Genomic DNA, 10,087 nt, shown 5'->3' with positions numbered 1-10,087 from the left:
CACGGGCGGCGCAGCTCCCGCAGCCTGCGGCGGCGCGGCGGCTCGGGCTCGGGCGCGGGCGGGGGTCAGTGCCGGGGACGCAGGCTCGCCCTGGTCGGCGCGGCGGAGAGGGGGCGCGTGAGGAGGAGACTGCGCTGGGGAGGGAGCCCCGTGCGCGATCCTTCGGCCGTGCGGTGCCAGGAAGAGGGGGGCGGCGCAGAAGGCCCCCTTTTGGGGAGCACGCCACCGGGAGGCGGGTCTCCGGGCTGAAGGAATCACCGGAAACTTCGGAGAAATGGAGGGTCTTTTCAGCCCCCTCCCCACCCTCTGCCCTGAGCTAAGACGCCGCTGGTGCGCTCTGCTGCGCGCGCCCAGCCGCTGGCCGCGCCTCCTCCCGCGGGCCTCCTGGGTTTCCCTCCGCCCCCTTGTGGGGATCCCCTGCGCGCCAGGCTCTGGACCTGGAACCGGACTCTGGAGGCTTTTGGCTCACTGGGGGTGTCCTGGCTTCCCCCGCTGGCCCGGTTCACAATTCACTCCGCGATCGCTCTGGACCCAACCCAATGCTGTGGCTGAAGGAAGGGGGGACAGCTGGCACTGTCCTTCAGTGAGGCGGTCTGAGGGTCCCTCCCTGGCTTTCCGCAGGGAGCACCAGCCTGCCCCTACCCCTTGAGGTCACAGCCCTAGTTTCCCCATTCCTCTGCCCCCAGTTCTACTCCTGCCCTCACTCACCTACATAAGGTGTCTTAGAGTCTGGCCAGGCCCACAGCCCTGCAGAAGGTGCCCATTTAGAGAGAACACCTAGTGGTCTCAGAACCACTCACCATGCCTCCTGGGGTTTCCAGGTGCCTCTCTATGTCTGTGGGCAGATTGACAGATGAATAGTACTAAGGAGATGCCTTTGTTGTGGGACTGGGAAAAAAGGGGGTGGGTTCAAAAAACGATTACTTGGAAACCAGGGATATGTCTGGGTGACTGTCTCCTGTGAAAATACTAGCCACAGACATCTAGACAGGTGAGCAGGAAGGAGGTTTCTCCACTTCTAGGTCTGGGAGTACCCACAGAGTCCAAGTGTGTCCCTTCCTGTGGGTGATCTCCTAGCCCACAGCCTTTCAGGTGACCCCAAACAGCACCTGGGACAGCAGGGTCTCCGCAAAGGACAAAGCAAACCTTCAAAAGTGGCTTCCTTTCCACAGAGGGACCGTTTCACTCACAGAGACTGGAAGACTTTTGCTTCTTGGCCATGTCATTTATTTACTCCTGTTCTCAGCTTGGCATCTTCCCAGACGCGCAGAGCACCTTCCCTATGATGCCGGTGTGGTTTTGCTTTTGCTTTGGTTCCCAGGTACAGAGGAGGATTTAAAACTATGTAAGTTCCTCCAGGCTGGAGTGGGGTGGGGAGTTCTCCAGTGGTGTTACCTCGCTCAAATGTTCAGAGACACAGAAGTGGGAGGTTAGGAGCGCAGAACACAGTTTTTCCTTCAGCTAACTAGGGAAGACACTCAAATAGTATAAAGAGGAAAAATAAAAGTGAAAGAGGGAAGCTGGAACTAATTGGGCTGGGGAACAAACACGAGCTCGGGTGGAAATGACCACAGGCATGAGAAATTGTGTAATTCGGTGATGGGAGAGGTATCCGAGAGGGAGCAGGGAGGGGAGACCAGGAACTGGCGATACCCTAGACATCCTCCTAGCACCTGCAATGAGTCTGAGGAAGAAACAGGGCAAGAGGGAGAGACAGGGACAGAGAGCTCACTCCTGTGGCACATAGAAATGACTTTTGAGTTATTATTCATTGTGACATTTCAGAGCAAAGAGGGTATTGAAGTAAAACAAAGACCCCTGAGCCAATCACCACCCAGGAAGAAAGATGGGGAAATCTGTTCCCCGGCTTGATAGCACCCTCAGCAGGTGGGTCCCTCACCTCATCTGAGGTGATGGCTTCTCTGCAGGCAGGTGAGGAAAGGTTCTTTCTCGGGTCAGGGAAGACCCTCTTCTCCAACAGGCACATTTGCGGGGTGGGGGGAGACTAGACGTCTACGTTCTCTGTCAGCGCTGGGGAAGGGAGGCAGACCCACTGGGGTTCCTCTTCCAAGGAAAATAGTTATTTCTGCCCTACCTGTTCGTTCCTAGTTTTCAGAAGCCCCACCCCCACCCCCAATCCTGAAACTGAATTTTGTTAGAAGCAGGAGCTGAAATACATTATGTGCTACTTATCTTTCACCATCAAGATCGTCATCAATCCTGAGGTAGCTTTTGCCTTTTATTTCTTAATCTGTTTGTATTTGATCTCACATTTTTGTGCAGGGAGCCATAGGGAGAAAATTCCAGGCCCTGCTATGTCAGTGTGAGGATTAGCTTGCTTGGGAAGAGAGGCATCAGCCCAAGATGTCCTGGGGCCTTCACCCTTCCAGGAATAAGCCAGGCACCTCCCCACCCAGGGCGAGGTGCTGGGGTTCACCATGCATGCCCCCTGTTTTTACCTCCCGTCCACATTCCACTTTCTGTTATGTGTAAAGACTTTGGGCCTGATGCGGGGGCACAGAAGTGATTCAGCTTTCTCCTAGCTCTGCCTTTATAACAAAGACTTAAAAGCCTCCCATAACCACATTCGCTCTCAGCCCAGGAGAGCTCTTACATCAGCCAGTGAGTGGGGACTTATCTGTGCCCAGACAACCAGCAGCTTCTGGGCCCTCCTGCCCAGTGGGGCCTTATCTGTGCCCAGAGCTCTTCCATCAGCCAGTGAGTGGGGCCTTATCTGTGCCCAGACAACCAGCATCTTCTGGGCCCTCCTGCGTTCTTTCCAGGTCTCCAGCCTCCCCTCGCCCACAGCACCCAGACCTGACGGAGCAGTTTCCACAACAAAGCAAGGTCGTATCTTCATAACACCAAACAATGCCAGTTGTGTCAGACAAACCACCAACTGAGAAGGAAGGAAGGGAAGAAACGAGAAAACCAGAAGCCACTTGCTGGCTGAAGTACTCACCATGGCTGCACCCTAACACAGGGAGATGTGGCCCAAGCAAAAAGGGAAGACCACCAAAGGTTTTCACAGAAAACCTTTTTACATCTATTGTACTTTGTTTTTATTAAGTAGGCCCTACACCCAAAGAGGGGCTTGAACTCACAACCCTGACATCAAGAGTCTCATGGTCTACTAACTGAGCCAACCAGGCGCTCCTCACAGAAAACTTTTAAGCACAATAAGGCCAAATGTTGGCAGATGGGGAAATAAAAGGGAGAAATTCTTCCACGGAATGTTTCTGGAACAGACCTCAGGTATAGTACTCCTTCCATGTGCCTGGAGACAACCACCCAGGCCTCCCGCCACTGCCTGACCTTGGTAAACTACAGCACTGGCCAAACTGACCCACTGTCACCTTGTGCACATGCAGTCACCCAGATTTGGATGAAACTCCAACTTTACCCTGGGAAGCCTGACTCTTGTCCCCCCTCCCCCCGTTCTTATCAGCTGCCTTCCTTGAAAGCCAGTAAAACTGCTCCTGTAGACTCTTCTTGAGCTGTCAGCATTTTGAAGAACACAGAATAATTACTCCTGTACGTGTGTGAGTCCACACTCCACATCCTGAGCTGTTTGAGAGCACCAAGTCTACGAGCGGGGCTCACATTAAGTGTTCGGTTTACAACTGGAGTTAAAAGAAACTGCTCATTTTATGATAGTTTCCAATTTCTTATTTTCCTTTTGCCCAACTATCTGCATTTGTTCGGCCATTTGGATTCGCTACACGGATATGGCTGTAGATTTTTTCTTCTCTGGTGGAACACTGTCATATTCACAGTTGCCCGTCATCTTTTTTTCTTAAGATTTGTTTATTTATTAGAGAGAGAGAGAGAGAGAGAGAGAGAGAAAACATGCGAGCAGAGGGGCAGAAGGAAAGGGAGAGACTCTCAAGCAGACTCTGAGCTGAGTGCAGAGCCTGACATAGGGCTCGATCTCACGACCCTGAGATCATGACCTGAGCTGAAACCACGAGTTGGATACTTAACGGACTGTGCCACCCATCACCTTTTTTAAAAAGTACGTACATATATACATACAGTAGAATGCACGCAGCTTAAGCATTGAGCTCAATGATTGTATGTATGTATGTACACCCTACATGGGTTCCAGATCACAACTTAGAGCATTTCCTAATAAACCCCTCCCTGGAAGACTCCTTGTGCCAACCCCGCAGCAGGCAATAACCCTCCAAAAATAATCCCTTGCAGGTCACTGTAGTCTGTCCTTGAACTTCAAGTAAATGGATGCTTGCTTCTGTGGGATCTGTCCACACTGGTGTGTAGAGCTGTGATTTATTTTTTTTTCATGCTGCGTAGGTGTAGATTGTTTTTACCTGATGCTTCAGTTCCCTTCCAAGTTTAGTGCAAGCCAAGAATAACCAAACCACTGCCTCTGGATCAGAGACAAATGACCTTCCAGATTGGCTAGTTGTATAAGGAACTTTGGCTGAAATTGAAACAGTCACCAGCTGCTTCTCAAACCGGTTACACTACCCCAGGGTAACTGCAGGACAACAGGTCAACCAGCAAACTTCGGGGGTCAAGCTTTTCAAGACAAGCCTAGAAGAAGCTGTCAGATGCGCATAAGATTTGGACGCAGCTTTGAACAGAAAAAACACAACCCATTTCTTGTGCATTCTTTCCACCCTCTTTTACTTCTAAATGAGAGTAAAGTAGAATAGGTACAATCAGGAGAGATTCCCACCCAGTCCGTGGTGGAGCCTTTCAATCAAATGTCAGTGGACTTAAAAAGTACAAGAGAGCTTGCTAGAAATGTCAATTCCCAACCCCAGCCTGGAAATCTGCAGTATGCACAAGCTCCCAGGGGTTCTTCTATGTTAAGGTTTGAGATCTGCTGTTCTAGGGAATACAGCTTGGCATATATTTTTGGTGGATCCTGGGGGGCAAATCTAAAAACGGAAAATATATTACCTCGTGCCTTTTTGTCAATATTTTTAATTGACTTGTTTTGGATGTTTGGAAGAAATAAAGACAGGCTATACAAACATACCCTATAGCCATGGCTATACCTACCTTCTGTTTCACATGAGTGGAATCACAAATAAAAGTGATTCCTATAGGGGCGCCTGGGTGGCTTAGTTGGCCCCACGTTGGGCTTGACCCTCAGCCCAGAGTCTGCTTGAGATTCTCTCTCCCTCACCCTCCTTCTGCCGCTCTGCACCAGCACACAGGTTTGCTCTCTCTCTCTCAAAAAAAAAAAAAAAAATCAGAAAGAAAACACATAAACCCCACTAGTTTTATTTTGTTGATGGAAACTCAGGCACACAGGACACTGAGTATGGCAGGGAGGGCCCTGGAGGCTTATTTTTATTAACATGTAAATACTAGGCTTAGGAATCCCATGTTTTTAATCAAGAAAATAGACCTATAAAATGTTTTATCATTTATGCATTTCAAGATCTCATCCTGATAAATATGGTATACATCTTAAGTAGCAAAAGCAAGCTGTATTATGAATTATGTTATGTCCTTTTTGTCAAGTTAAGCAAAATCATATGTGTCTCTAGATAAGCAAATAGATGTCAAAATATATATAGATATAAATATAGATGGATATAAAATGTATAGATCTTTCTACATTTATATGGAAAGATATAAATATGTATAATATATAAACATATGTAAATATACTTGTATTTTTAAAAATTACACTTATGTAATATAAAATATATATATATTTTTAGATGGCTGACAATGGTTACTTCTGGAGGTGGGATTACAGGATTTTGGATGAGATCAGTGAATAAAGAGGGACTTTCAGTTTTTATTTTATACTGTTTTATATTTTTGGAATTATTTTTCTGGTATCGGCATGTCCTATTTTTTTTAATTTAAAAAATAAGGAAAAATTAAAAGAATCTGTTCATGTGTAAGTAGTTAAGACAGTTGACTTAAATTAGAGGAATTGACATGGTTTGACTTTGGCAGGACTGAGCAGAAGACCAGGTCGGTGCTCCAGGCCACTTTGCCCAGCATTTCCTGGCTGTCCTGTGCCCTGACGCTTGTCTCTGAGGAGCCCTAGGATGGCAGAGGAGGGGCCGCCCACCCAGGTGCTCGGCCTTGGCTGGCTGGAGCAGGAAGCTGGACTTCTGGTTCTAATTTGGCCACAGATCTAAAGTGCAGGCTTTTCTTCCCTGTTCCGTGGTGTTCTCACTGATAACTAGAAAGATGGTGCCAACTCTTCCTCAGAAGGTTGTTTGCGGCAAGGCAGCGTTTCGAAAATACAAAACAGCCAAAAGAAAGAGATGCCAAAGTCTGTCGCTCTTCACACTTGAGTAACCTTGTGTGATCTGTAATGAGGGTAATCACACCAAACGCCTCTTCCCCAACACCTGGAAGCTAACTGCAGATCGAATCCACTTCAAGCCCAGCTCAACTCCTTAGCGTTGTAAACACGTGACCCATCACCAAGCCCTTGTCACTCGAGAGACCCGAGATCAGGCTCTAAGTCAGAGGGATGGCCCCACGTTGTACAGTGCTGTACCCATTTCCTTATCTCATTTCATCCCCCAGGCCACCAGCCGCCTCAAGGGAAGGGGACAGTCTGCGCAGCGGACCTTGAAAAGCGGTGGTAGCGCGCCCCCTGGTGGCAGTGGTAGACATCCTCCTGGGGTGATTTCCGACCGCCTGAAAGTGGTTTCTTCCTACCCTACCTGCCCTTGACTGGTTCAGCTTACTCTCAGACTGAATCCAGTCTCCACCCTTTCTGCTCAGGCAACATCTGACTTTGAGGTGACTGCTAAGTCACCTGTAGCACTCTCTGTCCCCAGAGTTCGAGTCACTGGACAGATTTCCTCAAATGTTTATAACGTGGGTGCTGCCTTCAGGTACTTAGATATGCCACTTGTTGGGGCACCGGGGTGGCTCAGTTGTTTGAGCATCTGCCTTTGGCTCAGGTCATAATTCCCAGGCCTTGGTATTGAGTCCTGCGTTGGGCTCCCTGCTCAGCGGGGAGCCTGCTTCTCTCTCTCTCTCTCTCCCCTTCTGCCCCTCCTGCCCCTCCTCACTGCTCATTCTCTGTCTCTCAAATACATACATACGTAAATAAATAAATAAATAAATAAATAAACTCTTTTTTCAAAACTAAAATAAAAAATAAATATGTCACTTGTTTAATAATAAATCTCTTCTTTGAAAATTTACACCTTAGGTAGACAGGACTCATCTGTACCATTTCCTTTCCAACCATTTAGGTCCATGCTACCCAAAATTTCATCCATGGGCCAGGAACCTACCATCCCTTGGGAATTGCTTGGAAATGCAGATCTCAGGGCCCACTGCACACCTGCTAAATCAGAATTTGCTCTTGAACAAAATCCACAGAAGATTCCTATGCAAAGGAAAGATGGAGAAACATGGCTGGGGTTGGTACTTCCTCTAGGACTTCATAACGACCCATATGTATGGCTAACTACAAATCATAACACTCAAGATTATATATACCATTTTATTTTTTAACTTGAAATGTCTCATTTGCTTTTAAACACCTCTTAAATAAGGAAAAACAACAAAACCAAATTCCAAATGCTTAAGCATTTAAAGTAATCTACAAGCAATAGGTTCTGAAATCACCAAGGAAAAAAGGAAAAAGAATTTCAGCCACATCATTAAACATTTAGCTGTGAATAGTGAGTCCCTCCATTCCAGAAAATATTCAAAAGAAGAATTCCTAAGTTAAATCCCATATCTATCATAAACTATGTTAGTTCACAACACCACTAGAATGCATTTGAAACACAAAACAGGTGATAAATTAGACTTTCAAAAAGCAGCTTGAGAATTTGAGAATACAACCCTGACTTGGTATAATATTTTTTATTTTCTTTCAAAATGTTTCCATCCATCTTTTGTGTTAGTCATATTCTCGTTAGAATATTATGTCCAAAAATATCAAGTTTTTGAGTAGGATGACAAAAATTATTAAAGGAATGGAAAAAATAGTCCTTTGCAGTGTTAAAAATTGAGTGCAACGCATTTTTTAACTTTTTATTTTGAGCTAATTTTTTTTCCTGATGTTGTTTTATTAAGTATTTTATTTTAATTCCAGTGTAGTTAATATGCAGGGTTCTATTAGTTTCAGGTGTACGATAGAGTGAGTCAACAATTCTGTATGTTACTCAGTGCTCATCAGGATAAGTGCACTTCTTCATCCCCTTCACCTATTTAACCCATCCCCCATCCCTCTCCCCTCTGGTAACCATCAGCTTGCTCTTTTCAGTTAAGTTTCTGTTTCTTGGTTTCTCTTTCTCTCTCTCTCTCTCTCTCTTTCTCTGTTTTTTCCTTTTCTTGTTTGTTTTGAGCTAATTTTAAACTTACAGAAAGTTGCAAAAATAGTACAAAGAGATCCTGTGGACCCCTCATGAACTCCTCCTAATGTTATCATCTTAGTATCCACCTACACTATGAAAATCAAATCTATAGAATTAACACAGGTACAATGTTATAAAATAAACTACAGACCTTGCTCAAATTTTATCACTTTCTCTTCTAACGCTCTTTTTCTGTTCCAGTAACCTATTCAGGATCCACATTGTATTTAGTTATTATTTCTCCCTAATTTCATCCAATCTATGACAATTTCTCAGTGTTTCCTTACCTTTCATGATTTTGACACTTTTGAAGAGTACTGATGGTTTATTTTGTAGAATGTCCCTTGATGTAGGTTGGTCTAACATTTTCTCATAATTTGCATGAGGTTATACATTTTCGGCAAGGAAATGATACTGAATCTATCATGGGTTTGTGATTTCAAGATGTCTTGTCACTGGTGATGTGAACCTTGTTAGCTTGAAGTTAATATCTGGGGGTGTGACAAGATACTATGAAACTATACAAATTTTGTTTCACTTCAAATTTTCACCCATTAATTTTAACATCCATTGGTGGATCTTATCCACAATAATGATTAGTGTGGTATTTAACTATTTTGTCTAAAATTTACTTACCATATCCCTGAAGCCTTTAATAACTATTAGAGAAGACTTAAGTGTTTGTGAGTAAAATGGGAATTTGAGGAGGGAGGTGAGCTGTGAGCAAACAACAAACAAGGAGAGAAGGGGAGAGGAAAGCAGGCTGTGTTTCCATCCTGTCTTGGTATCCCAGGCAGTATCCCATGTAGTCCAGTACCCAACTTCAAGACCTCCTAGATCAGATTTCACAACCTATCCATAGATATGAATCTACCAGCCAAGGAATCCAGGCTTATCATTCAGAGTTGTGTCTTTAAAACAAGCGTGCTTTAAAAATAAAATAGGAGAAAAATCTAATAACTGTCTATAGGATCCCAAACTTAGTGTTAGTAAAGTACATAAATCAAGCTGAGGTATTTATTACAATCAAACAGAGTGTATTTTTTATTTTGTCTTCCGTATCTTATTAGTATTAACAAAGTATTTGATAGATGCAATTTTGTCTTTGATTACCTCAACCAGTTTTCATGAAGAAATCTTTGGGTATTATGTTACTGGTGACGTCCAACTTCAAAACCTCATGGTTCAAAGGTGTTTTGTTTTGTTTTGTTTTTAAAACATGCACTCTTCTCTCTTTGTATTTAAAAGAAACCTCAGAGACCCTGAAGTTACAACAACAGCTCCTTTGTCCACACAGCAAATCACTTTTATTCCTTTCTAAGCAAAAATCTCTGGTTCCAGAACTATAAATGAATTGAGACCAAAACCAGGGCTCAAAGGAACCAGGAGCTATTTCTGGCTCTTCTCCTGATATGCATGATTAGGAGAACGTCACAAGCCCCCTGTGCCTACATTTCCTCATTTACAAAAACCCCAGTTTCTTTCCTTTCTCCAAGATAAAGAGCTATCACATCATCACTTATAGTGGTATACAGATATCAGAGACTTCCGAATTTCTGGTAGGAGAAAATGCTAACTGTCATCTGTTAGATCAATTAAGAATAAGAAAGATGAAAGCTTTTATTTTACCTTCATTTATTCTTTCTCTGATGCTATATCTTTATATAGATTTAATTTCTGACATATATTCACATATATATACGTATGTATATAAAAATGAATGACGGCAATGAGCAATGATACAAGGGATGGAGGGGAAG

This window comes from Ailuropoda melanoleuca, chromosome 13 (genome assembly GCF_002007445.2).
Source record: "Ailuropoda melanoleuca isolate Jingjing chromosome 13, ASM200744v2, whole genome shotgun sequence".
NCBI classification, from domain to species: domain Eukaryota; kingdom Metazoa; phylum Chordata; class Mammalia; order Carnivora; family Ursidae; genus Ailuropoda; species Ailuropoda melanoleuca.
The sequence above is the reverse complement of the archived record's forward strand: the minus strand, read 5'-3'. Positions refer to the sequence as shown.